Genomic DNA, 26628 nt, shown 5'->3' on the forward strand with positions numbered 1-26628 from the left:
GCCCTCCTGGGAATGCCACCCCTTTTCTTGAGTCACTAGATGAGGTCTTGGGAGCTCTTACACTGCACTACCCCAATTTTACCTTATTAGGAGATATGAATTTGCATTTGGAGTCTTGCATAGACCCCTATGCCATTTCCTTCCAACATTCATTAAATATCTTTGGATTGTCCCAACTTGTCACTGCGGCCACTCATATCGCGGGTCATACCCTTGACGGTATTTGTTCTAATCTTACAACTCTGACCACGTCCCTCCCGATGCCTCAAATTTGGACTGACCATTCCTTCATTCCTTTTAATATCAAGACACAAGCCCCCACCTTGCCTAACAAGAAACGCTCCCCCCCCTCCTTTACAGTGAATTGGAGGAAAGTGTCGGAACATATTAAATTGGCCTCTCAACCCCCACCTAATCCCCCGATACCAACCGGAGACGCAACTGCCGACTCCCATAATTTCCATGCTTGGATTGACCAAATTGTTTTGGAGAATTCCGCTCCCAAAAATCAACATGGGAATCTACATAAAAGAAAACCCAACGCACCTTGGTTCACCCAGGCCCTAGCCGACAGCCATCTTCTCTGTCGTAGACTAGAAAGAAAATGGAGAAAAACATACGATGAGGCCGCAAGGGCGCTTTATGTCCAACAAAGGAAATCATACCTCTCTAACATAAAAAAGGCAAAAAAGGAATATTTCACTAAAGCCATAAATGATGCCCATCAAAAACAAAAAACTATCTTCACTATAGTTAAGTCCTTCACCCATCCCAAGACTCTCGCGCCGGAAATTCCTCCATCGGCAACCCTGTGCAATCAAATTGCTGACTTTTTCGTGGAGAAAATTGTTAATATTCAGAAAGACTTCCCTCCTCCCTTGACCATCTTTTGCAAGGTTACAGACAACCACTGTCTGCTCTCTAGTTTCAAACCTGTTTCCATTCAACAAACCCGTAAGGCAATTTTGACATGTAAATCAGGAGCCCCCACTGACTCCTGTCCACCTAGCATCCTGCACCATTTGATTGACACAGTGAATCCCCATATTAACACCATCATAAATGAATCTCTCGACTCCGGGATGGTGCCCAATGACTGGAAGAAGGCTATTGTGAAGCCTCTGATGAAGAAGCCAAACAAATCCCCCACTGATCTTACCAATATGCGCCCCATCTCATTACTACCTGTCCTCGGTAAAATCACAGAACAGCTGGTATATGAAGAGTTGAAAACCTTTGTAGAGACGAATAACATCCTGCATCCACAGCAGTCGGGATTTCGATCTGGCCATTCCACAGAAACAGCTCTGATCGAACTAGCTGATTCTATCAAGTTCCTGCAGGATGAGGGCAGGCAGGCCATCCTCATCCTGCTTGACCTTACAGCAGCGTTCGACACTATCTCGCATGTCATCCTGATCAACAGACTGCTAGAGATTGGCGTGACAGACACAGCTTTGGCATGGGTTAAATCTTTCCTATCTAATAGGTCCCAAACTGTGTCCTTGGGTCCCTATCTATCCAGCGAGAAACCTATAACATCAGGAGTGCCCCAGGGGTCCATATTAAGTCCCCTCTTTTTTAATATCTATATGGCCCCCCTCCTCTCTGTGATAGAATCCCATGGGATCCTCATCACGTCATACGCTGACGACACACAACTTGTCGTTACGATCGACAAAAAGTGTTCGAGCGCAGATCTGCGTTTCCAAAATTGTCTTTCCGATGTCTTCCAGTGGCTTAACAACAATCATCTAAGATGCAATAGTGCCAAGACCGAAATCATACTGCTGAGCAAAGATATATCCTTCTGCCCGAAGGACTGGTGGCCCTCAGGCTCTGAGGCCCCACCTAGCGCTGTACACTCAGCACGGAACCTGGGCGTGCAATTCGATTCATTCCTCTCTTTCGATGACCACGTCAGGATCACTGCTGGCCGCTGTTTTGGACTCATCAAGTCTTTGAAAAAATTCTTTGACTTCCTCCCCATTGCAGCCCGAAAATCAGTCGCGGTAGCTCTAATACTCTCCCGACTTGATTATTGTAATGGTTTAATGGCGGGAGTAAAAAAGTCCACCCTTAAAAAGCTGCAGAGCATCCAACATGCAGCCGCCAGATTGGTGTTGGGACTTCCTAGAAGGTCATCAGCTTCAACGGCGTTGAACACTCTCCATTGGCTACCGTTACACAAAAGGATTCTTTTTAAACTTCTCCTTACTGTTTTTAAAACTATGAAAAACTCAAAGCCCCATTACTTTGCAAAGCGTTTCACACGCTACAACCCCTCGCGAGTTTTGAGATCATCTGGTACAAATCTCATTACCATTCCAAGATTCAAATGCAAAACCATGGGCGGGAGGACCTTTACCGTCCTTGCAGCTAGGGCATGGAACAATCTACCTGTCAATCTTAGACTAACCGACAAGGAGAACACCTTCAGAAAACTCCTAAAGACCTGGGTCTACCAACAATCAGATACCTCTGTATTGGCAGCCATCTAGCTTTAGTCTCCTCACCACATACCATCTCTCATGTACCCGCTGCTTGCTAACTTAGCGCCAAGATGCTCCTTCTGGAGCGTATGTCTGCGCTCTACAAATACCCAAAAATATCAAATATCTTTACTGCAGTTATGGGGGAACGTAAACCCGAGGTATTAACTGAACTGTCTTGCTATCAAACTCGTATTATGGATTTTTATGCAATGTATGAGGGTGAGGAATGGAAAGGTTATGACATGAAATTCCGTAAAGCGAAAGAATTTGATGCCTCACTGACATGGGACTGCCTCGACTCGGTCTCATGGCATAAGCAGCTCTTGCCGGGGGAGGCAGGTACATCCTCGCCGGGCGGGAGTGGGTTTGGGGGCTTCAGCCAAAAGCCCGTGGTGCCCTTTCGAGCGGGCGCCGGTATCGATCACCAGCCGAAAAGCGGCGGGAATGGCAGCAAGCGGGGGGTCTGTTGGGGCTTCAATCGAGGCAACTGTAACAGACCACAAGGAACATGTAGGTTCAAGCATGTGTGTGCGGGCTGTGGGAATTCCTCACACCCAGAGAGTTCATGCAGATTGAAAAAGAACGGGGCGGGAGGAAAGGGAGGATCCAAGCAGGAGTAGGGTAGCACGTTGTGACCAATTGCCTACACCCGTTGATCTCATGGCTATGACTCCTTGGTTAAACAAATACCCTGATCATGTCTCCGCTGGGGTATTGAGGAAGGGATTCTTGCACGGCTTCCGCATCCCGGCGGGGGATTTTCGGGGGGACTCCTTTTGTAGAAACCAGTTATCGGTACAGCACAACCCAGGTGTGGCAGAAAAGAAAATAGCAAAAGAAGTCAGTTTAGGGCGCGTGGCAGGGCCTTTTCATCGCCCGCCGGTGCCCGAGTTCATCTGTTCCCCGTTGGGGGTTGTCCCGAAGAAAGACCCAGGGGAGTTTAGACTTATTCATAACCTATCTGCTCCAAGGGGTTCCTCGGTGAACGAGGCCATTGACCCAGAGGTTTGTTCAGTACGGTATGCATCGTTCGATGATGCCGTGGCCATGTTGAATCGCCTGGGCCCCGGGGCGCTGATGGCGAAATCAGATATCGAATCAGCGTTCCGGCTGCTCCCGGTGCACCCACAGGATCAGCGCTTACTAGGTTTTGCATTCCAAGGAAGTTATTACATGGATAAATGCATGCCTATGGGTTGCTCCATTTCTTTTGCCTATTTTGAAATGTTTAGCTGTTTTTTAGAGTGGGTATTCACCGAGGCTACAGGACATAGGCATGTGATGCACTATCTTGATGACTTCCTGCTCTTGGGAGCAGCCGGCGACACGAGCTGTGCGCGGGCACTGCACGACTTCTGCATCCTCATGAGGGAGTTTGGAGTCCCATTGGCCCCAGGTAAGACGGGCGGACCATCTACTTCACTGGAGTTTCTGGGAATCGAGCTCGATTCTGTGGAGGGATGTTTCCGTTTACCGATGGAGAAAGTGGCCAAATGTAGGGCTTCCTTGTCGCAATGCCTTGGCAGGGAGAAAGTGACCCTGCACCAGTTACAACAAGCAGTGGGTCAGCTTAACTTTGCTTTGAGGGTGATACCGATGGCCCGCCCCTTCTCACGCTCTATTGCGCAAGCTATGGTTGGTCTCAAAGAGGGACACCACCGTACGAGACTGTCGGCAGAGGTTCGCCAGGATATGCACATTTGGTTGGCATTTCTGGCGGACTTCAACGGTCGAGTCGTGTGGAACTCGCCGCCAGTGTCTTCAGATGAACTAGGTCTGTGGACTGACGCAGCGGGGAGCGTGGGATTTGGCGCCATCTTAGGTAATCGATGGTCGGCGCAAACATGGCCGACGTGGTGGCACTCCAGCGGTCTCTCAGGTAACATTGGGTTCTTGGAGTTATTCCCCATTTGGGTTGCTCTGATGGCATGGCCTGACGAATTCAGGGACCGCTCAGTGGTCTTTTGGTCCGATAATATGACTGTTGTCGAATGCATTAACCAACAGGCAGCACGCTGCAAATGGATCTTGAGATTGCTGAAAGAAGTTGTGCTACTTTGCATGAGACTGAATGTACAGTTCAGGGCGAAACATGTGCCAGGCGTACTGAATCATGCGGCTGATGCACTCTCTCGTTCACATATGCAGGCATTCAGGGGTTATCTACCTACAGCGGACCAAGTGGCGGCACCATTCCCCGAAGCACTATGGCTAATCGGTGCCCCGGATTACAGGACCTCGTGGCAGCAAGCTTAGCCCCCGGGACAAGGAAGCACACATGTACAAAATTTATAAGAACAAATTCTTATATTTCAACTCATGAAAGTATCTATATTTACAACAGCAACACATATAGAAAAAAGTTATATATACAGGAAAGTGCAGTGCGTCCCAAGTGATTTCGTGAACAAAAACAGAACCAACACAAATAATAAGTGATCTGTACAGTTTTGCGTTATGGGTATTAACACAGGGAAATGACCAAGCAATGTGATACAGTAATTGCTAACAGTGACTATATGAAATCATAAATCACTGTGCTACAAGGGTTCCTTCCCTATAGCGTCGACGGCGTTTCGACCCGCTTGATGGGGGTCTCGTCAGGACTAAACGGTGTGGGACATCTAGGGAAAAGGTGAGAGTGATATTAATATGTGTGGTTGCCGTACTCATTAATTATGTGTGGACTCGAATTGGGGAAATTATTACCTCAAAGTGTCTCAACTCAGCGCAACCCATGCGTGATGAAAATAATTAAATTGGACTTACAGTGTACCCGGCCGGGCACTGTTGGGAAACAAGATAGAGCAATTATTAAGACTAACGTATGTTGTAAAAACGCTCCAAATGGGCCAGTGATGGTCTAGAAAAACCACTTACCACTGAGATAGTCGTGGTACTCGTAGTAATGGAGTCGAATGGCACTCAGGATGTGGTGGAGAAACAGGAAAATGCCTGGTGACAAGGGGCCATTTGATTAGAATGGTGTAATATCGCGGAAAGGAGTAGTATGGGGCAAGGTGTCACAGAGCATTACCTGCTCTACGGACGCGGAATCGCTCGATCGCACTTTCCAGGTCAGCTGTTCGGTAACAGTGAAGTTCCGGGTTTAGTGCGTCATTACGTATTTAACGTAACGTGTGCGCGCGCATCTCGTCCAGTGGGGCGGGTGTTGTGTAGCGCGTCATTGCGGTGAAATGAGCCAGCATATTTTACATGGAAGGCGGGTGTCTGCTGATGCGCAATCCGCATTATTAAAGTGTGCCGATATGTGGGTATTTCGGGTATTATTTGTATATACACAACTTATGTGAACGTGGAAAACATTGATCAATAATTAATTTAACATCTCTATATACAAAACGCATTTTATAATTAGTATCTACAACACGGTACTTGCGCATTGAAGTCAAAATATAATTAAGCTATACATAAAGGTTACCAATGTGTTGTTGTAACCACACTCACAAACTATATTATGTATAATCAAGCAAGCGTACCATATAGACATCACATTTGTACAAACTGTATTAATGTGCTCTTCTCAGAGCAAAGAATTCTCTTGTGCATATAGTAGACAACCTTCCAATACATAGTTATTATACATTTTGTACATGTGTGCTTCTTTCCTTGCCATACCTTTCTCTGCTACAAGTTAAATATTGCTTATCTAAGCTGTTCAGCATTACATATTCTATACATTGGTATGCCACAGGAACCATTGTTCTTTGGATATACACTTTGCCCTGGTTCCGCTGTGAGTAGGGTTCCCTTGTTCCCCCTTTTCGCCCGGGACAAGGAAGGCATACGAAGGAGCGTTTCGTTCCTATTGCACATATTTGGGTCCCACAGGGAGTTAGAACTGGGGTCAGGAGGAATCCTTCCTGGGGTTCCTGGTAGCACTGCACAGGGAGGGCCGATCAGCGGCAACGGCCAGTAGGCATAGAGCGGCCATTTCATTCATGGCTCAGGTGCATGGCATGAAAGACCCGACGGGTTCCTTTTTGGTTAAGAATGCCCTTCGCGGCTGGCAGCGCCTCGAGGGTCACAAGCAAGATATGAGGCGCCCGATTGGCTTGGACAGACTGTCTCTGCTTTTAGCAAAGCTGGATGAGACGTGTTCCTCCCATTTCGAAGCAGTTCTGTTCCGGGCAGCTTTCGCATTGGCATTCCATGGGGCTATGCGGGTAAGCGAACTTGTCGCAAGGAACAAGAAAGATATGGAGGGAGGTTTGTGCAGGGATCACGTCCAAATAAGGGGTGATTCGATGGTGATCTCGATAGCCAGGTCCAAGACTGACCAGGGAGCTATGGGGAATAGTGTTATCGTGCAGCGCGCGCGAGGGTCCCCTATGTGCCCGTTAAAGTGTGTAGAGGAATATTTGTCACTGAGGACGGCTACTTGGGGGGGGAGTTTGCTTCGGCATATGGATGGCATCCCACTGACGAGATTTCAGTTTCAGAGGGTGCTGGCACTGTCAATCGCTGCCGCGGGCATGGACCCGTGCGATTTTGGGACCCACTCCTTTAGGATAGGGGCTGCTACTGAGGCTACAGCCAGGGGTCAGAGTGCAGAGGAAGTGAAACGGCTGGGCCGTTTGTCCTCGAATTGCTTCAAAAGGTATGTGCGATTGCACATGTTGTAAAGTTCAATTGACATGCACTCACACTTCTTGTCTTTTGTTTGATTTTACAGCCTGTCACGCGGGGCGGAATTTGATGTCGACCCAACATCGGGAGACCAGCGGGGAATACGGGTACAGAGTGGCCTTCCATGGGAAGGGCGGGCTCTGTTTTGACCAATTCGAATCGTTTTTTGAGGGTCTTTTAGGGCGGCAGAGGTCACCGCCATCTGTAGTCATAGTACACCTGGGGGGCAACGACTTGGTGACACTGGGTAGACGAGTGTTATTGGAACACATTTTGTCGGCTGTTAGCTGGTTGGCTAAAAGAGTCCCGGGGTGCACGATTGCCTGGTCCCACATGATCCCAAGGAAGGTATGGCGGGGGGGCCTTTCGGTGTCAGCACTGAACCATTCAGTGAAAAGGGTCAATAATAAAATTGGTAAATTGTTCCGCTCTGCGCAGTTACATAGCATTCCTCATGGGTGTATTCGGGGTGATCACATGTATCTGAACGATGGGGTTCACCTGTCCAGGGAGGGGAATGACTTACTCATAGGAGACTTCATAGCATGGCTACGGGGTTTGAGGAAGCATGACCTTTAGGAGGAGTAGGGGGGACCGGATAGACGGTCAACTATCCGGTCTGTGGCGGTAAGGTCATGATCGGTGAGCAATAATTTCAAGGTCCCTAGAGGGGGGCGCCACCCAGAATGGATGGGAGCGCCCGGGGGGAGGCGGCCATTGGCCCCTTCAATGGGGAGGCGGCACCAACTAAGGATGGGTCGCCTATGGGGAGATGGCCAGAGGCCCCTCCCAGGGGGGGAGGTGGTTAAATGCCCCTCCTACTAATTTCCCGGGGGCCGGATATCCGCGACGGCGGATAGAGAGTGTGGGGATGGGGGGGAGTACACGCTGTCCTTCCTACAGATACCTCACACGGGAACTTGGACGTCCTTTAAGATGACGTCGAGTGGAAAGGGGCCCCCACCACGACAAGGGAAGTTACAGTTGGCAATGAGGGTAAAGTCCTCTGCGCATGCGCCGCTTACACCGTGAGGGCGAGAGTCTGGTAGTAGGGATCTGACACCGGTTAGGACCTTGCCGTTGGCCCTTAATGCTAGGATGTACAATTTTAATTTAGAATGTATGCATTTTCAGGATGTTAGACTCGGCTAGGAAACCTTTGTATTAGAGATTTGTTAAGGTTAGCCAAAGTACATGTCTTCATCGAAATGTAATAAATGTAAAATTGTACATAATGCATAATGATGAAACTTTTATTTAATGTTTTAAATTTTGTTTCATATTTTAATAAATACGGCCGGGAGGGTGACTCCCTCCCGCCTTCCAAAAGTTCAACCAGTGTCCGACTCCTCCCATCCTTGGGGATAGGTGTTGGGAGGGGGTGGCGGGCATCCCGGCCATATGCAAAACAATACAACTGTCTAAAGAGCGTTGTGCACACAAGATCACGAAACATCTCAGTTGTACTACTGAATATGTTATCTACGCACTGGAATGTCCGTGCAACAAATTTTATATAGGGTGCACCACTAAACAGGCCAAACTGAGAATTTTGGAACATCAAAGAGCCATCAGGAATGTGAATCAACAATACCCCGTAGCCAGGCATTTTGCCGAGGAACACAATAAGAATCCTAACTTGATGAAATTCTATGTCCTGGACAGCGTAGAGAGTAATGAGAGGGGAGGGAACAGGTGGTTGGAGTTGAGAAAATTGGAATCGAAGTACATTATAATGTACAACACAATGCAGCATGTAGGTCACAATTTGGGGGAGGAGTTAGCAATTCACCTCCAGAACTAATATGAGTGATACATGGTGTATTGAGGAGCTGCTGCTTCTTAGGGAACTGAATTCTGGTATTTTAATATGTTTTTAACGATAACACGGATCGGTTAAGAAACAACTGGTATACATAGCAATGACCTCTTTTCTCTTTCCTTGCAGGATTTGGAAGACTATTGTGATTTTGCCCACTCGGGCTGAATTTTTTGAAGTCACTGTTAATGGCGAGATTGAGCTATGCGGCATTAGCCCACTGGGGTGGTATTGATAACCAAGGACTATATGTGTTTACTGTTTGTGTGCCTTAACACAAATATAGCAACTGTTGCCAGGGAATAAACAGCCCGAGCAGGATGGCATTGTGAAATTTCACATGGCTACAATATGAACCCTTCTTGAACACTTAACACACCTTGAGTTTATTTGTTGCCTTGTAAATACGACTGCCAATAGAAATGTGACTTCCACTGTATGTTTTCCTTTCCTGGACAATAACATGATATTAATGTTTACATGAAACGTTTATTTAAACATTATTGGGGACACAGCATTAACTGAATGTTTTCTTTGTGTCTATGGATCACGTGGTGAAACTCAAAACAAAGCATGAAACTTTAAAAGAAGGATGGTACTGGTAAGCTCCAACCGTGAGCAAGAGATCGGTTGATCTCGAAACGCGTTGGGTGTTTTTTCTTGCCGATTAAAAACTGAAAGCACTGTTTACTGCATTTGGGCTCCGACTCTGGTTTTTTCACGAAGTAAGGATTGCAAACCAGGAGTGTGTGTGTGTATATATATATATATATATATATATATATATATATATATATATTACCTACTGGCGGTCGCCAGTAGGTAGTTATAGTTAGGATTTTTTTCAATGCCAAATTTTAAAATTCTATTGTGAATAACTTTGGCGCCGGTTGACAAATCTGCCTGAAAATTTCCTCAAATTTGCCTCGCAGAGCTCCGGTCCTTCCCTGAATGTTTCGGGGGGATTCGTCAAGTGGGGGCCGAGATAAAAGGGGGGTCCCAAAACGTGTTTTCCCCATGTTAATTTCCATAGGGCGGTCAACCTCACTTTTAGCCCGAACGGCTGAATGGATTTCCACCAAACTTGGCAAAATTGTAGGTACTGGTAGCCCGATGTGCCTTTGCTATGTCTCAAGATATGTGCTCCAGTGGTTTTTACGAAAATTAACTTTGAAAAAATATATATTGGTCTACATTGGGCTATATATATTTTAGAGCCCAAATGTAGCCTAATGTAGCACTATGTAGCCCAATGTAGCCCAATGTAGCCCAAAGATGGCCACCAGAGACAAAAAAAAACAAATGTAGCCCAAATATCAGCCAGGTGTAGCCCAACTATAGCCCAATGACAGAATGTCCCAGAGTGTTCTAAAGAACAACTAGAGCGCTAACAGTCTTACTTATGACAAAAGTATGGCACACCTGAAGTCATCTTGATTGGAATAAAGTGTTAACACTTAAAACATTTAATTTGCAAAGGAACAAAATGAGGGTGTTCATTTTGCCATAGACATTATGATTAGTGCTGAAGAAAGAAAAATTAGGGCACATTTTGAGTGACTTCTCAAATCGTCTTATATTTCATTAAAAAAATTCTGATATGCAGTCTCCCAAGATGGCCACCAGAGACAAAAGAGCCCAAATGTAGCCAAAATATCAGCCAGATGTAGCCCAACTATAGCCCAATGACAGAATCTCCCAGAGTGTTCTAAAGAACAACTAGAACGCTAACAGTCTTACTTATGACAAAAGTATGGCACACCTGAAGTCATCTTGATTGGAATAAAGTGGTAACACTTAATACATTTAATATGAAAAGGAACAAAATGAGGGGTTTCATTTTGCCATAGAATTTTTTTATTATATATATATATTATATATTATGATATATTTTTGTGAAAAGAATACTTCATTTTTTCTTTTCTTTTTTTCAAATGCAAAATTTTCTTATGACATTACTGGCATTGATGTACATTTCTAATTGTTTGTCTTTCTATTAATTGGTCAAAGCAATTTTGCATTCTTTGGTATTTCACAAAGTGCAGTCTATCTTCTAAACAGCGTTTAAATGTTGTTGGATCACACACTTTTTTCTATGTCACTCACACTTGCATCACGTGCTTAAAGTGCTAGCTGTTTATAAGGTCCAGTAAAATCTGTCGACGTTGTCATGTGATCAAGCCACTCCGGTGGTGAAACGCGTTATGGCGGACTTTTGAAGGAATAAAACGCTACAAGCCTTTTTTGCACTTACCTTGGGCTCGTGTCTGCTTCTTTGGTGCTGGATGGAACTTTGTCGTTGCACCCAATCTGTGTCAGCAGCTCTACAGATATATAACTGGTAAAGCTTCGACCAGTTACACACGGACCCCCAAGCTTTTTGCGGCAGCTGGTAAACGGAAGCCTGTCTTCAAGCCACGGCGTGGAGCCTGTTTTTCAATCCGGGAGGATTATACCAGCGAGCCCCCCCACCTGAGATTTCAAGGCACCTGGATCGATCGCTTTTCCCTGCCGCACCGGAGGGTGTTCGGGGATCCAAGCAGGACGTGAAAGGTAGGACCTCTCTGATATTGTGGGGTGCTTGGTGTGCGAGGACGCCAGCGGAACGGGGGGCATTTCTCGACTCCGTAATCCGGCTGTACCCTCAGGCTAAATTGGCATTTTTTCCTTCCTGCTACAAGCAGACATGTCTGCCGACACGTTGAAGGACCGAGAGGCGGCGGCGCAAGGGCTCTTCATTAACACTGCCCAGACTCGGGAACGCCCGGAACCAGCAGGGCCGAGTAACTCTAAAACTGATGAAACTCTAAAAAATAAAATGAAAACTTTGGAAAAGTTGATGCGGGGAGAGCAGGCAAAGTGGTGGGAGCACAGATCGCTACAAAGCTACTTGGATGCGGGAAGAGTACCGAGGGGGTTAAGAATCCTGTTGGCACCGAGTTACGAGCAACCAAACCCAGAACTAATGAAGGAATGGGCGCAAAAAAATCTGGACTCCTCAAGGGAGTTAGTAATCTTGCTCGTTAAATATGCAGAAATTGACCGGATTGAACTCCAAAACAAAGTGGTGGCATTAACGGATGAAATAGCCCAAATGGGAACACCCGAAGAAATCAATAAATTGAATGCGGAAATGACCGCCCGTCTTGAAAAGGAGGAGGAGAAAATTAAAGCTCGTAAAGCTTACAAGTTCCAACGCGACCTTGCAGATTATGAATGCGGACGCATTTTTACCTTTGCACGCAAGTTCGATTCCCTAAAGAGTGGCAAACAACCTGGAAGAAACCGAAATAAACCGCAGGCTAATACATCTAATGCCTCCAATGATTCCACGCAATCTGATTTCAGCTCTGCCGCTGAAAGTGAAAATGAAGGGAATCAACCCAGGATGACACCACCTGACCCCAAAGCGATTCCAACTCCTGGCGATGAAATCATTTTTTTATCAATAGGATCGCCTGTCAACGCTACGGCCAAGAAATCGGCAGAATCAGGCCGCAAGTGGAGAAACCACAAACGCAGCCAAAGGAGGAAAGCAAGGAAACGCACAAGCAAACTCCAACCAGAGGGGCAGAGGAAGAGGTCGATGGAAACATTAATGATTACAGCAAATGAAACATGTAATCTGTCCGCCTCCACCAAAGACAATATGAACAAGGACTCAGTTAAATCCAGCAACCAGGTTGAAAAAACAGTCATCAACTTGACAGAGACAGTCCTTTCCAAAGCGGAAATTCAAATCCTTTCTTTAGGGCTTTCCCATTGCAAAGAATCCAATTTTGATTATGCCACCACCCGTATGGATATTTACAAATTCATTCGTAAACTCAAATTGAACAAATTCCATACCCTCAACCCTCCCAAAACAACGGAAACACTGACTGCTTGCCAAACAGATAGTCAAGGCATTATGGGAACCTTGCCATGTTCAGAACCACCTTCCACCTTATTAACAGCTCTCATGGATCTCCATGCACAGAATCGCACTGACTTCTCCCAAACATCGCTTGCAAGTCAAACCCAAAGCCTACAGAACGAACCTATCATCACCACGCCATTCAAAATCAGATCCAAGTTCAATCCAATTATGCCACGTGATGGTATCGATATATACAATGAACATATCGTCAATGAATTGAAACAATTGAACTTTAAAACTAACGCCACAAGAAATAAAATATACAAGCGTAACAGAACATATGATAATCTGGTAACCAAACTCCAACGAAACAACCAGATTATCATTCGAAACTCTGATAAAGGAGGAAACGTGGTGCTTTGGAACAGAGATCAATACATGAGTGAGGCCATGTCACAGCTGAATGATCGTAACTGCTACAAATTAAGCAGTGCTGCAGCTGTGAAAGAAACATCTAACTCTTTTTCCCTCAAATTAATTGCTTGGAAGAGTGCGGGCCTAATCACCAAGGAAGAACATCTGTACATGAAAAATGATTATCCCACTATTCCCAACATTTATTTTATCCCCAAAGTCCACAAAGACCCCTCACACCCGCCGGGAAGGCCAATCATTTCCGGAAGGAAGGGCTTGTTGGAACATACTTCCAATTACATCGATTACTTCCTGCAGGACTGTGTTACTGGACTGGCCTCTTACCTCAGAGACACAAGTGACTTTTTGGACAAAATCAGGGATTTCTCTTGGAATCCGGGGTATTTGCTGCTAACCTTAGATGTGTCATCTCTCTACACATGCATTGACCACAGGGATGGTTTAAGAGCATTGGATTTTTTCCTTACCAAAAATAGACCTGCATGCCCGGAACACAACAACATGTTGCTGGACATGGTGACTTTCTGTCTTCACCACAACCTTTTCACCTTTAACCAGACATTTTACCAACAGGTGCGTGGGGTAGCTATGGGGGCCAGCTTTTCCCCCAGCTATGCCTGCATCTTTATGGGCTGGTGGGAGGAGTTGGTCCTAAAGGGGACCCTCGGTGAGTGGTTTGAAAAACATGTGAAAATGTACTACAGATATATTGACGATCTTATATTTGTCTGGGAAGGTACACGGGAGGAAGCCCTTGAGTGGGTTGATTTGTTAAACATCAATAACATCAATTTGAAATTTACCTGTACCTTAAGTTCAACTAGTATTTGTTTCCTAGACGTAGAACTGTACATTCTCAACAACATTTTAGAAACCAAACTTTACAGAAAAGAAACAGCTGGTAATTCCATTCTCCATTATACCAGCTTCCATCCCAAACACCTAATTCGAAGCATCCCATACGGGGAAATGCTGAGAATCAAAAGAATTTGCAGCAACCCCACGGATCTCTCAAAAGCACAACATGAATGCAAAGAGCGATTCCTCGCTAGAGGTTACCCCATGCACATTATCCAAACTGCCATGGACAAGACCAAGGATCTAGACAGAACTCTTCTTCTAGTTCCTAAAGCCATCAGAAATCCCTCAACTCCACTTGTGATTAAGTCAGTGGAACCTGATAGTGCCAGGCTCATTGTGCCGTACAGTATCCAACAGGGCGCAATTACCAAGATAATCAACCAGAACTGGTCACTAATACGCTCTGATCCCATAATTGGTCATAAGATGCCAGTTAAACCCAGTATCACCTTTAAGAGAGCTATCTCTCTTCACAATAGTTTGGTTTCCAACTGCCCAGAGGTTATTCCATCGAAGGATTGGCTCAAAAGCTCACGGGGGTTTAGCAAATGTCATACATGCAAAGCCTGTAATTATGGCATCAATAAAACCAGTTATTGCACAGCCTTCAGCAATAAGGAAATCAAGATCTCCAAATCCCTCCATTGCAAAACAGAGTACGCCATTTACATCTTGGAGTGTACCTGTCCCCTAAGGTACGTAGGGAGCACCAAACTACCTGCCAGTGCCAGGGTACTCCAACATATCAGAGCTATCAACAACTCTGACCCTACCTACCCGGTGGCGAGACATTTTCGTGAGGTCCATAATAACAACCTGAAGGATCTCCACTATTATGTCATCGACACTGTCCCAAAAACAAAACAGGGAGGTGATAGGGAACGCATTATGCGGATGTTGGAAACTAGATATATTCTAAATTTCAACAGTAAAAGCCCCGGAGGTCTGAATAACACTGAAGACTTACATACATGTCTGTAATTAATTCCTTTGAGCCACATCCCCTCTTCCAATATCACGTCTGAAATCTTCGGTCTGTTGATCTCTATCATCCTTGTTAACCAGCCCCCTGCTTCCTTTTCCAAATCTTCAGATGCATCACATCAGCATCGGGTGTACCTTACTGATTAGTGGCACCCTATACCTAGGTCTACATTTCGTTTCAAATCAGAAATAGACCTTACACATATTGCCCCATGTATTTACCTTTCGCCTCTCACACAATCCTTTTCATCTAGGATTTTTTAAGAACCGCATTTCATTTTTTGAATTATTCTCACTGATTTTTTTGAGCACTTATAGCACTTTTAGGCACCACTTGCAACTGTATCCAATGGTGTTTTTCAATTGACTGCTTCATAATTTAATAGAAGGATCCTTGGTTGATCAAACGGCATTTATGCCGATATTTTTCCAACTGCCCAGTGAATGTCATAATATGCATTGTGTAAATATATGAATTCTGATATACTCACGTGATTTTGTGAATTTGTAAATAGGGTTCAATGAAATTATATGTTTTTATATACTCATATATATTTTTATACCTTAAGAAGCATATGCATATTTATATTTATATATACATATATTTTTCTATTTGTATTTATACCGAAAGCCATGCATTTTATGCGGATATATTTTTGTGAAAAGAATACTTCATTTTTTCTTTTCTTTTTTTCAAATGCAAAATTTTCTTATGACATTACTGGCATTGATGTACATTTCTAATTGTTTGTCTTTCTATTAATTGGTCAAAGCAATTTTGCATTCTTTGGTATTTCACAAAGTGCAGTCTATCTTCTAAACAGCGTTTAAATGTTGTTGGATCACACACTTTTTTCTATGTCACTCACACTTGCATCACGTGCTTAAAGTGCTAGCTGTTTATAAGGTCCAGTAAAATCTGTCGACGTTGTCATGTGATCAAGCCACTCCGGTGGTGAAACGCGTTATGGCGGACTTTTGAAGGAATAAAACGCTACAAGCCTTTTTTGCACTTACCTTGGGCTCGTGTCTGCTTCTTTGGTGCTGGATGGAACTTTGTCGTTGCACCCAATCTGTGTCAGCAGCTCTACAGATATATATATATATATATATATATATATATATATATATATATATATATATATATATATATATATATATATATATATATATATATATATATTACCTACTGGCTATAGCCAGTAGGTATATATAGTTAGGATTTTTTCTCTATGGGATTTCTGAAAATTCTATGCCTAATAACTTTGGCGTTTGTGGACGGAATTGGCTGAAATTTTCAGGAAAATGGCACATTTTGTTTCTGAGCAGCTCCTGGAAATTTGGGGGGGGGTTCGTCAAGGGGGGGCCGAGAAAAAAGGGGGGTCCCAAAACGCGTTTTTCCCATGTTAATTTCCATAGGGCGGTTGGCCTCACTTTTAGCCCGAACGGCTGAATGGATTTCCATGAAACTTGGCAAAATTGTAGGGACTGTTAGCCCGATGTGCCTTTGCTAGGTCTCAATATATGTGCTTCAGTGGATTTTGAGAAATTAACGTTTAAAACAAGATATATATCTGTAACAGCGCTCCGGGTAGCGATCCGGTTAGCGAACTTTTCGCGTATCGGAACTTTGCGAAGCGAAGCTGATTGGTTCTCCGGTGTCTGTCAACATTCTAAACAGTCCGGAGCGGCCGCCATCTTGTCTCTCGGTAGGATCGAGAGACAAGAGGAGGCCAAAACAAAGGGGGAAATGAAGGAAAGGGGGCAAGGTAGATCCCTTCTGACCCCATAGGATTGATGAGGGGGATAATATAAAGCCACGCGGGGCCAAAAAAAAAAAAATTCCGATTTTTTCGCTGTAGAGACGCGTCTTAGTACGCGAACCGGGCAGCTAACCGGCAGTGTAACGGGAGTCTGAGGAGTAGCTGATTGGCTGTCAACATTGTAAACAGTCCGAAGCGGCCGCCATCTTGTCTCTCGGTAGGATCGAGAGACAACAGGTGGAAAAAAAAAAGGTGTAAATGAATGAAAGGGGTAAGGCAGACCCCTCCTGAACCCCTAGGATTGATGAGGGGGCTATTAAAGTTCCCTGCGGGGCAAAAGAAAAAAAAAATTGCGATTTTTCGCGGTAAAGGTGCTTCCTGGTACGTTAACCGGGCAGCTAACCAGCAGCGTAACGGGAGTCCGACATATTGTGTTTTTTTAACGTTTGTGATATGTGCACGTGTGGATTTTGTCTAATTAAGGTTAAAAAAATATATATATATCTTTAAGCGTGTTCTGGCGCGCTTACGTTTTGGGTTTGGTTTGCGCTGCAGAGACGATACGTCACGGTTATGCGATGCATCATGAGGCGTCTCACGGCCTACGTGATACGTCACTTAATAAAGAATATATTTTACAGCTATAGATATTAGCTTTTAAAAAAAGATTGAAATTCACAGAAAAAACCATAGGTTATAGACCATATATAGTTAGGAATTTGCATTTACAAAACCTTGAAAATTCACTGAAAAAACCATAGGTTATAGACCATATATAGTTAGGGATTAGCATTTAAAAAACCTTATTTTATTTGCACAAAACCATTGAAATTCCATATATAGTTAGTTGCACTAACTATATATCGCGGACCCGCAATCCACTGCTAATGATGTCACATATTACATCATTCATGACATGGTCAGTGACATCACTGATGACATCACTGATGACATCTCAAATGACATCACTGATGACATCACTGATGACATCTCAAATGACATCACTGATGACATCACTGACATCTCATTTGACATTACTGATTACATCACTGATGATATCATTTATGTGATAATACATCTTCAGACTCTAATATAACCTTAGATACACTCAGTGTAAACAGGCACTCACAGACTGTCACACATCCATGGAGTTACTCACACACCTAGTCAGTCATGCAAAGAATCAATCACATCTCCATTTCCTCAACTATACAGTTATACACACCTTACTTATTCAAACATATAGTAACACATATTTACTCTCTTATACAATCCTTGATACAAGTTCACAATGATTCATACAGCCACTCACACATTCACTGGCTCTTATGTTCAGTTATTTATATATGTCAACTCTCACATGGAGTGTGTTTTACATATGTACTTACTTTGACATGTAGCACTGAGATATCCATTCACTCACCAATATACTCATGCACACAGTCAACTGTCCATACAGCTGTTTCTACATGCACTTTTGAACCCATACACCTAGGGAATCAACTGCTCACACATCTATGCACAGAGTTATACACCTCCCAGCCACCCACACACATACTCAGTCTCCCATACAAATACTTGGGCAACCATTCAATAACCCATATAGTTACTGATATAGCTACTGATTTAAACATGCAGCAGTTTACAGAACAACATAAATAATGATTGCCAAATTAAGACACTTTAATCACTAACCCATACACTCAGTGAGACACATTTAATCATTCTCTCATACAGTCAGTCATGCACCTACTAAATCCTTCATCCAGACACTTATACATCCACTCATTCTTCAATATGTAAGACATATTTTAACTTTACAGAAACATACAGTCACTGGGTGTTGTCATCAGTGATGTCATCAGTGATGTCATTTGAGATGTCATCAGTGATGTCATCAGTGATGTCATTTGAGATGTCATCAGTGATGTCACTGACCATGTCATGAATGATGTAATATGTGACATCATTAGCAGTGGATTGCGGGTCCGCGATATATAGTTAGTGCAACTAACTATATATGGAATTTCAATGGTTTTGTGCAAATAAAATAAGGTTTTTTAAATGCTAATCCCTAACTATATATGGTCTATAACCTATGGTTTCTTCAGTGAATATATATATATACATATATATATATATATATATATATATATATATATATATATATATATATATATATATATATATATATATATATATATATATATATTCACTGGAAAAACCATAGGTTTCACACCAGTGATAGTTAGGAATTAGCATTTAAAAAACCTATTAAATTCACTGAAAAAACCATAGGTTTCACACCAGTTATAGTTGGGTGGAAATTTTACTCGCATAAAACCATTGAAATTCCCACGTTATAGTTAGTTGGACTCACTATAACTTGCGCGTGCAATGCACTGCTGATGACGTCACATATTACATCACTCATGACATGGTCAGTGACATCACTCATGACATCACTGATGACATCTCAAATGACATCACTGATGACATCATCCAGTGAATGTGTATCTTTCTCAAAAATACATATTTTGTATATATGTATATCTAAAGGTTGATGGAAGAATAAATGGGTAAATAAATGTCTAAATGGATTTTTTTTTTGTGTAAAATTGATTGGTTAACTGACTTATTAAATGTATCTTAGTGAATACATATATTAGCGAGTAATGTTTAAATATTTAAATATCTGTATCTGTGTCTCACTTTGTGTATAAGTGGCTGCATGGGTTGGTGAGTAGCTACATGAGTGTGTATATGGGTTATTAGTTGTTTTTTTGAGTATCAGTATCAGTGTCTGTATGGTTCGGTGGGGAATGTTACTTAGAGCACAGATGCATGAATGAGTGACTCACTATTTGTATGTATTTTGAAGACAGCATGTGTGCAAGACTGTATGGGTGGATGATTGTGTGTATGGGTGGGTTAGTGAGTATGTGTTTTTATAATTGATTGTTTAAGAGAGTAAATATGTTTCCGTTTCTGTAGAAGTATGTGTAGTGGTGTGTATATAGCAGTATAATCAAGTAAATGGTTTTTTTGATAGTTTATTTGCATGTGTGAATTTGTGTGTGAGTAACTTTATGGATGAGTATTAGTGTGTAACAGGATTTATAGGTGTATGAGTACATATGATGAGTAAGTACATGCATGAGTGACTATATAGAACTGTTGGTGAATGAGTGTATGTGTATGTAGATGTTGGAATTACCTAATAAGTTGTTGTAATTGATATTGGTTTCTCCTTTTTTAAGAAAATGTTGGTTTTTATTTTTGAATGTGTGTGTCAAAGGTTATTTTATGCTGATAGGTCTGTCACTTTGTCACAAGGATGTTGTCATCAGTGATGTCATTTGAGATGTCATCAGTGATGTCATGAGTGATGCCACTGACCATGTCATGAGTGATGTAATATGTGACGTCATCAGCAGTGCATTGCACGCACAAGTTATAGTGAGTCCAACTAATTATAACGTGGGAATTTCAATGGTTTTATGCGAGTAAAATTTCCACCTAACTATAACTGGTGTGAAACCTATGGTTTTTTCAGTGAATATATATATATATATATATATATATATATATATATATATATATACATATATATATATATGTATATATATATATATATATATATATATATATATATATATAGATATATATATATATATATATATATATATATATATGTGAAAAAATTCAATGCGAATCCAACAGTCTCACGGTGCTCGCAGGAAATGGACACGGACCCAAGGTAAGTGCTTCAAATTTCTTTAATCCTGATTGTCAAAGACGCGTTTCACTTGTTCATTCGACATTGGTTACTATCATCAGAGTGCTTTTAAAGTGCTAGTGCAGTAAATTACAAGTGACCACGTGACCGGCGTAGTAATGGAACTGGAAGAAATTCTCGCCCGAGGTAAAACCAATTGTCATAATGTCCGTTTTCTAACATGGAGAAATAAATGTTATATGTGTTTTCAATGTCAAATACAATTTAAAGCTCACAAATAGTGGCAAAATAGATCACAATTGCATTGGTTGACTACATGAAAAAAATGATTGCATATCCAATGGGCGACAATAAGATTAGTAAAACCATATTACCAAGTCACGTGTGTTGAAATAAGTGCAAATTTGTGAAATAAGTGCAAAATGCTAAAATAAATCATGTTATTAAAAAACAACTGCTGACAACCGGACATGGTGTACATCGAGTTTAGGTAGCCCAATAATCCTAACTGTAAAATACAGAATGAATTAGAAAGATAATTTTTAATTATAAACATAAATCTTCATAAATGGCTATGATGGTGAGGTGAACAAAAATCATGGTCAAATACTCCTGGAGTTCATCCAGCATGAAAATCATGTATTTCGTACCTACATATACCACCCGCCTGATAGTGATAATGACTTCTGATATCATGTAGCTGTCATTATCTGTGCTATAGATGTCATTTACCAATGCTTTTAAAAATCTGTTTAAATATTTGACAAAATTACTGCCGTTGCAAGTAAAAGTGAGTCTATTTACCCAAACGCATAGGTATCCATAGAGCCTATCTAAAATGTGGTCATACATATCTAATTGTAAGCACAGAGATATGTATACATGTAAATAAATAAATAAATAAATATGAATGTAACGTGCAATTACGTGCTGATATCACCAAACAGTTTCTGTGCAAATGAGCTATAAGGCAATCTATAAAATCTCTATATGCCTTCCTGTATCCAACAATCAAAAATATATCCAATTTACTGAGTAAATAAATATATAAATATATCTTGAAATAAATACTTGAATAAATAAAGATATAAATATGTATAAAATATTCAATTTAAAATTTCACACACAAATTAACTGCTGTAGAAATCCATAAATGGGACTTCCTTTAGGATAAGCTCATGTGCTCTCCCTCTATATCCTACTATTGTCTGAAATAATATGCACTTAGATGTGTGCTGTCTAGAGGAATAAAGGGATGGCATGTGTAAACGAAACCGTAAAAGTTGTTAAAGCCATTACAAAAATAAATATGCTGATAAATACATATGTGTGCTATGTACAAAGGCAGACCTATTGGGTAGAGATGAACAGAATAGACAGCTAAACATTACATACAGGTTAAGGGGATTATAGACATGTATGTAAGCCTTCTGTGATATTGAGCCCGTTGGGTTGTTTGGTGTCCATCTGCAAGATATATCTGGTCTCCAACCTCCTTAATTTGCCTTCTCTATCACCACCCCTTCTGCTGGGAGGTATTGTGTCTATCAGGGACGTTATAGTTAGAAATTAGCATTTAAAAAACCTTAGAAATTCACTGAAAAAAACACAGGTTTCAGGGACGTTATAGTTAGTTGGACATTTCACTCGTACAAAACCAGAGAAATTTGGCTGTTATAGTTAGTTGAGCTAACTATAACTCACTCCCCTGCAATGCACTGCTGATGATGTCACATATTACATCACTCATCACATGGTCAGTGACATAACTGTTAACATCACTGATGACATCTCAAATGACATCATTGATGACATAATCCAGTGATTGTGTGTTTCTGAAAATTTTAAATCTCTTTTAGGTATACATATGCCAAGGTGTATTGAAGAATGTGTGGGTGTATATGTGTCTGAATGGATGATTTAGTAGGTGTGTGACTGATTGTATAAGTGAGTGACTAAACATGTGTTACTGAATGCATTGACTAGTGAATGTCTGTATCAGTCTGCCAGTTGGTATGTAAGCAGCTCCAAGTAATTGGTGAGTAGCTACATGAGTGTCTATATGGGTTATTGATTACGTTATCGGAGTATGTGTATGGGTGCTTGAGTGTATGTGTGGGTGTATGACTGTGCATAGATGTGTGAGTGGGTGATTCACTGGGAGTATGGGTTCAAGAGTACATCTGTGAAGGGATGTATGGTGGGTGAGTGTGTGTATGGGTGTATTGGTGAGTGAATGGATGTCTCAGTGATACATGTGTGATTAACTACATATGCGAAAGGCAGTATATGAGAGTATTGGAGTATTTAACTGAGTATATGTGAGTGAGTGATTCTGAGAGTGACTGTATGGATGAGTGTCTGCTTGTGTTATTGATTGTATAAGTATGTTTAAGTATCTCTATGAATAAGTGAGATGGTCTGTGTATAACTGTATATGTGAGTCAATGAGAGTATGATTGATTCTTTGCAAGACGGAGGTCCTCCTCATCCTCGGCTTCACTCCCTCCGCCTGGGATGACTCCTGGTGGCTGGCCACACTGGGAGCTGCACCAACACTCACCGACTACGCACACAACCTGGGGTTCATCCTGGACTCAATGCTATCAATGACCCAGCAAGTCAACGCCATCTCTTCCTCCTGCTTCAACACCCTCTGCATGCTTCGCAAGATCTATTGATGGATCCCCACCGGAATAAGAAGGACGATCACCAAGGTCTTCATCAGCAGCAGACTGGACTACGGTAACGCCCTCTACGCGGGAACTACGGCCAAACTCCAGATAAGACTAATCATATTCAGAACGCCTCGGCACGCATCATCGACAACATCCCCCGCCACAGCCACATTGCAGCACACCTGAGAAACCTGCACTGGCTCCCCGTCAACAAGAGGATCACCTTCTAGCTCCTCACCCACACGCACAAAGCACTACACAACGCCAGACCGACATACCTCAACAAACAACTCACCTTCTACACCCTGAACTGCCAGCTTCGCTCTGCTGACATCGCCCTCGCCACCGTTCCACGCATCCAAAGAATGACCACCGGTGGCAGATCATTCTCCCACCTTGCGCCCAAGATTTGTAACACCCTCCCATCCATCTGCAACAGACCCAGGACCTGCTGACCTTCAGGAGACTCCTCAAGACCTGGCTGTTCGAGCAGGTGAAGCAGCCCCCTCAGCACTTTGAGACCCTCACTGGTGAGTAGTATTCTTTACAAATGCTTTGATTGATTGACTGATTTGCATGACTGACGAGGTGTGTGACTAACTCTATGAGTGAGTAGCGGTGTGTAAGTGTCTGCATAGCAGTATAAGTGCATATGATAGTTCTGTATTGGGGAGTGACTGCATGTATGAGTGACTATATGGATGAATGAGTATATGTGTGCATAACCTAGGAATCTGTGATTGGGTATGTAGTAACTGGTATTGGTATGTCTATTGTTTCAAAAATAGTAGTTTGCATTTTAGAGTGGGTGTATCAAAGGTTATATTAGAGTGTGAGGAGGTACATCAGATTTTCATGTGGATTATGTCATCAGTGATGTCATAAGGGATGTCATTTGAAATGTCATCAGTGATGTCCCTGGCCATGTCATGAGTGAAGTAATATGTGACGTCATCATCAGTGCATTGAGGGGGCGCGACTTATAGTTAGCTCAACTGACTATAAAGAAAGGCCTAATTTCTCTGGTTTTGTACAAGTGGAATGCCCAACTAACTATAACGTCCCTAAAACCTGTGTTTTTTTTTCAGTGAATTGCTAAGGTTTTTTAAATGTTAATTTCTAACTATAACGTCCCTGAAACCTGTGGTTTTTTCAGTACATTTCTAAGGTTTTTTAAATGCTAATTTCTAACTATAACATCCCTGAAACTTGCGTTTTTTGTGTGAATTTAAAATGTTTTTTTAAATGCTAATTTCTAACTACAACGTCCCTAAAACCTATGGTTATTTCAGTGAATCTCAATGGTTTTTAAATGATATTTTGTAAATAAAATGTCCCAAAAATATTTCTTTAGATTATAAGAACTCAAAAAATATTATAATGTTTTCTCTTTTTTAAATGCCAAACATACATAAAAAAAATTAATTTGCGCACCCATTGTGTACCTATCACAATGTGTGGACGAATCAAAGTATTTCACCGCCATATTGGTTAAGTCATGTAGAATGCGCTTTTCATCAGCGACGGGTGTACGGCTCCGGCCGCGCGTAACGTCACATACATGGCTCTGATGGTTACGCTGGCTGCGCGAATCCATGTGCAAACCTTTAAATTTTAAAACTATATCTATATAACATTATTATATATATTATACGAAGACATTATTTAAGATAATTGCAAATATCCTGTAACTGGAATAAAGATATATTATTATTGAATGTATTTTTCGGAAATCTCACTGGGTGCGAGCACAATGCACGCCTGGTGCTCGAATCCCATGTGACTTCAAAAGAAAGTCTTTCATTGGTTTCAGAGGCTTCTGATTCTATAACTTGAAGGACCCCACCCATTTTTTTTCATTCTATCAGGACCATCTAAGGAGACAGACCTGTTCTCTTTTGGAGCTCTCTTTTTCATCATGTTGGTGTTTGTTTTTGCAGTTTGTAAAAATGGCAGCTGGACAACCAGCACAGCAGCTTGCACCAGAGGATGAGGAAGATCTTGAAGAACCTAGGAAGAAGAGGTACGAGAGCGTTGTCTGGGCATTTTTTACCATCCTACCTGGTGACAAAGAAGTAAATGCCAGGAAGTTAACGTGCATGATCTGCGAGACTGTGCTATCACACGGGTCTGAAAAAAAGTACTCATGCGGCACATCATCTATGTTAAAACACCTCCAGATTATATACCCTTGACGTCTCGCACGAGAACTACTGCGACACCAGCAAGAAAAAGAGGCTGCGGATAACAACACTGGTGGACCCAGTACCTCTTCTTGTGATACAACAACTGTTGTCATTAATGTTCATCCACTTTTGGCTCGAGTGGAGCAGTGCTGCTTGAAGTGCGGAAAATCGTTGTGTTGGGGAGCAATCAGTTAATGCAATCCTCATTGCAATTGAGAACCACAAGTATTAGTTTTTTTATGCAATGAGTTTTAATTGCATAATTTTTTCCATGTTTTTCTTGTTGGTTCGTTTTTTTTTTTATAAATTAGCAAAAAAATGCAAAAAAGAGTTTTACAAATAAAAAAAATAAAACAGAAAAAGAAGGAAAAAAATAATTAATTTTGGAACTACCTATTTGGTTTAAAAAAGAAACAAATTGTAAGAGTTGTATGAATTGTAGCAAGTGGAATATATGGAGATGTGTATAGTTAGAATATATATGACTGAAACAATGTATGGGTAATGCCAGGTTGACTGTAAAAGTGCAACATAAATGTCTGGTTGATTGTATGAATGAGGAGATTTTAGTTAGTTATTTATTTATTTAGGAGCTTATATAGCGCGCAACTACCCCCAACATGGGTGTCCCAGCGCTTGGACAGGCAAAGGATGGGACTAGGTATTTAGGCGCTGGAAAAGAGCCAAGTCTTCAGGTCTCAGCAGATGATAGGTTCAGAATTAGTTAAACACAGTGACAGAGGCAGGCTGCTCCAGGTCTTGACGGTGAGCACCGTAAAAGCTCTGCTGCCCATTCTGGTGCGTCGAAAGCGGGGGGGATGAGGAGGTGCAGGTTGTTAAATCTAAGGGCGCGGCTAGACTGGGCAAATTTGTGCTGAGTTCTCAGGTAGGCCGGGCCCGTGCTCCCTAGCGATCTAAAAACCAGAACCATTGATTTAAATTTGATGCTTTTGGACACTGGAAGCCAGTGGAGCTTCTTCAGGTAGGGGGAGATCGAGTGGCGAAAAGGGATGTTATATATCAACCTAGCCATGGCATTCTGGACCATCTCTAAATGTCTGATCAGGTAAGCAGGAGCCCCTGCGTGCAGACCGTTAGTGTAGTCTAGATGGGAGGTGATGAGTGCGTGAACAACGGTCCGGCGAGAGTCCTGAGGGAG

The sequence above is a fragment of the Lissotriton vulgaris genome, chromosome 5 (assembly GCF_964263255.1).
Source record: "Lissotriton vulgaris chromosome 5, aLisVul1.2, whole genome shotgun sequence".
In the NCBI taxonomy this organism is placed as follows: domain Eukaryota; kingdom Metazoa; phylum Chordata; class Amphibia; order Caudata; family Salamandridae; genus Lissotriton; species Lissotriton vulgaris.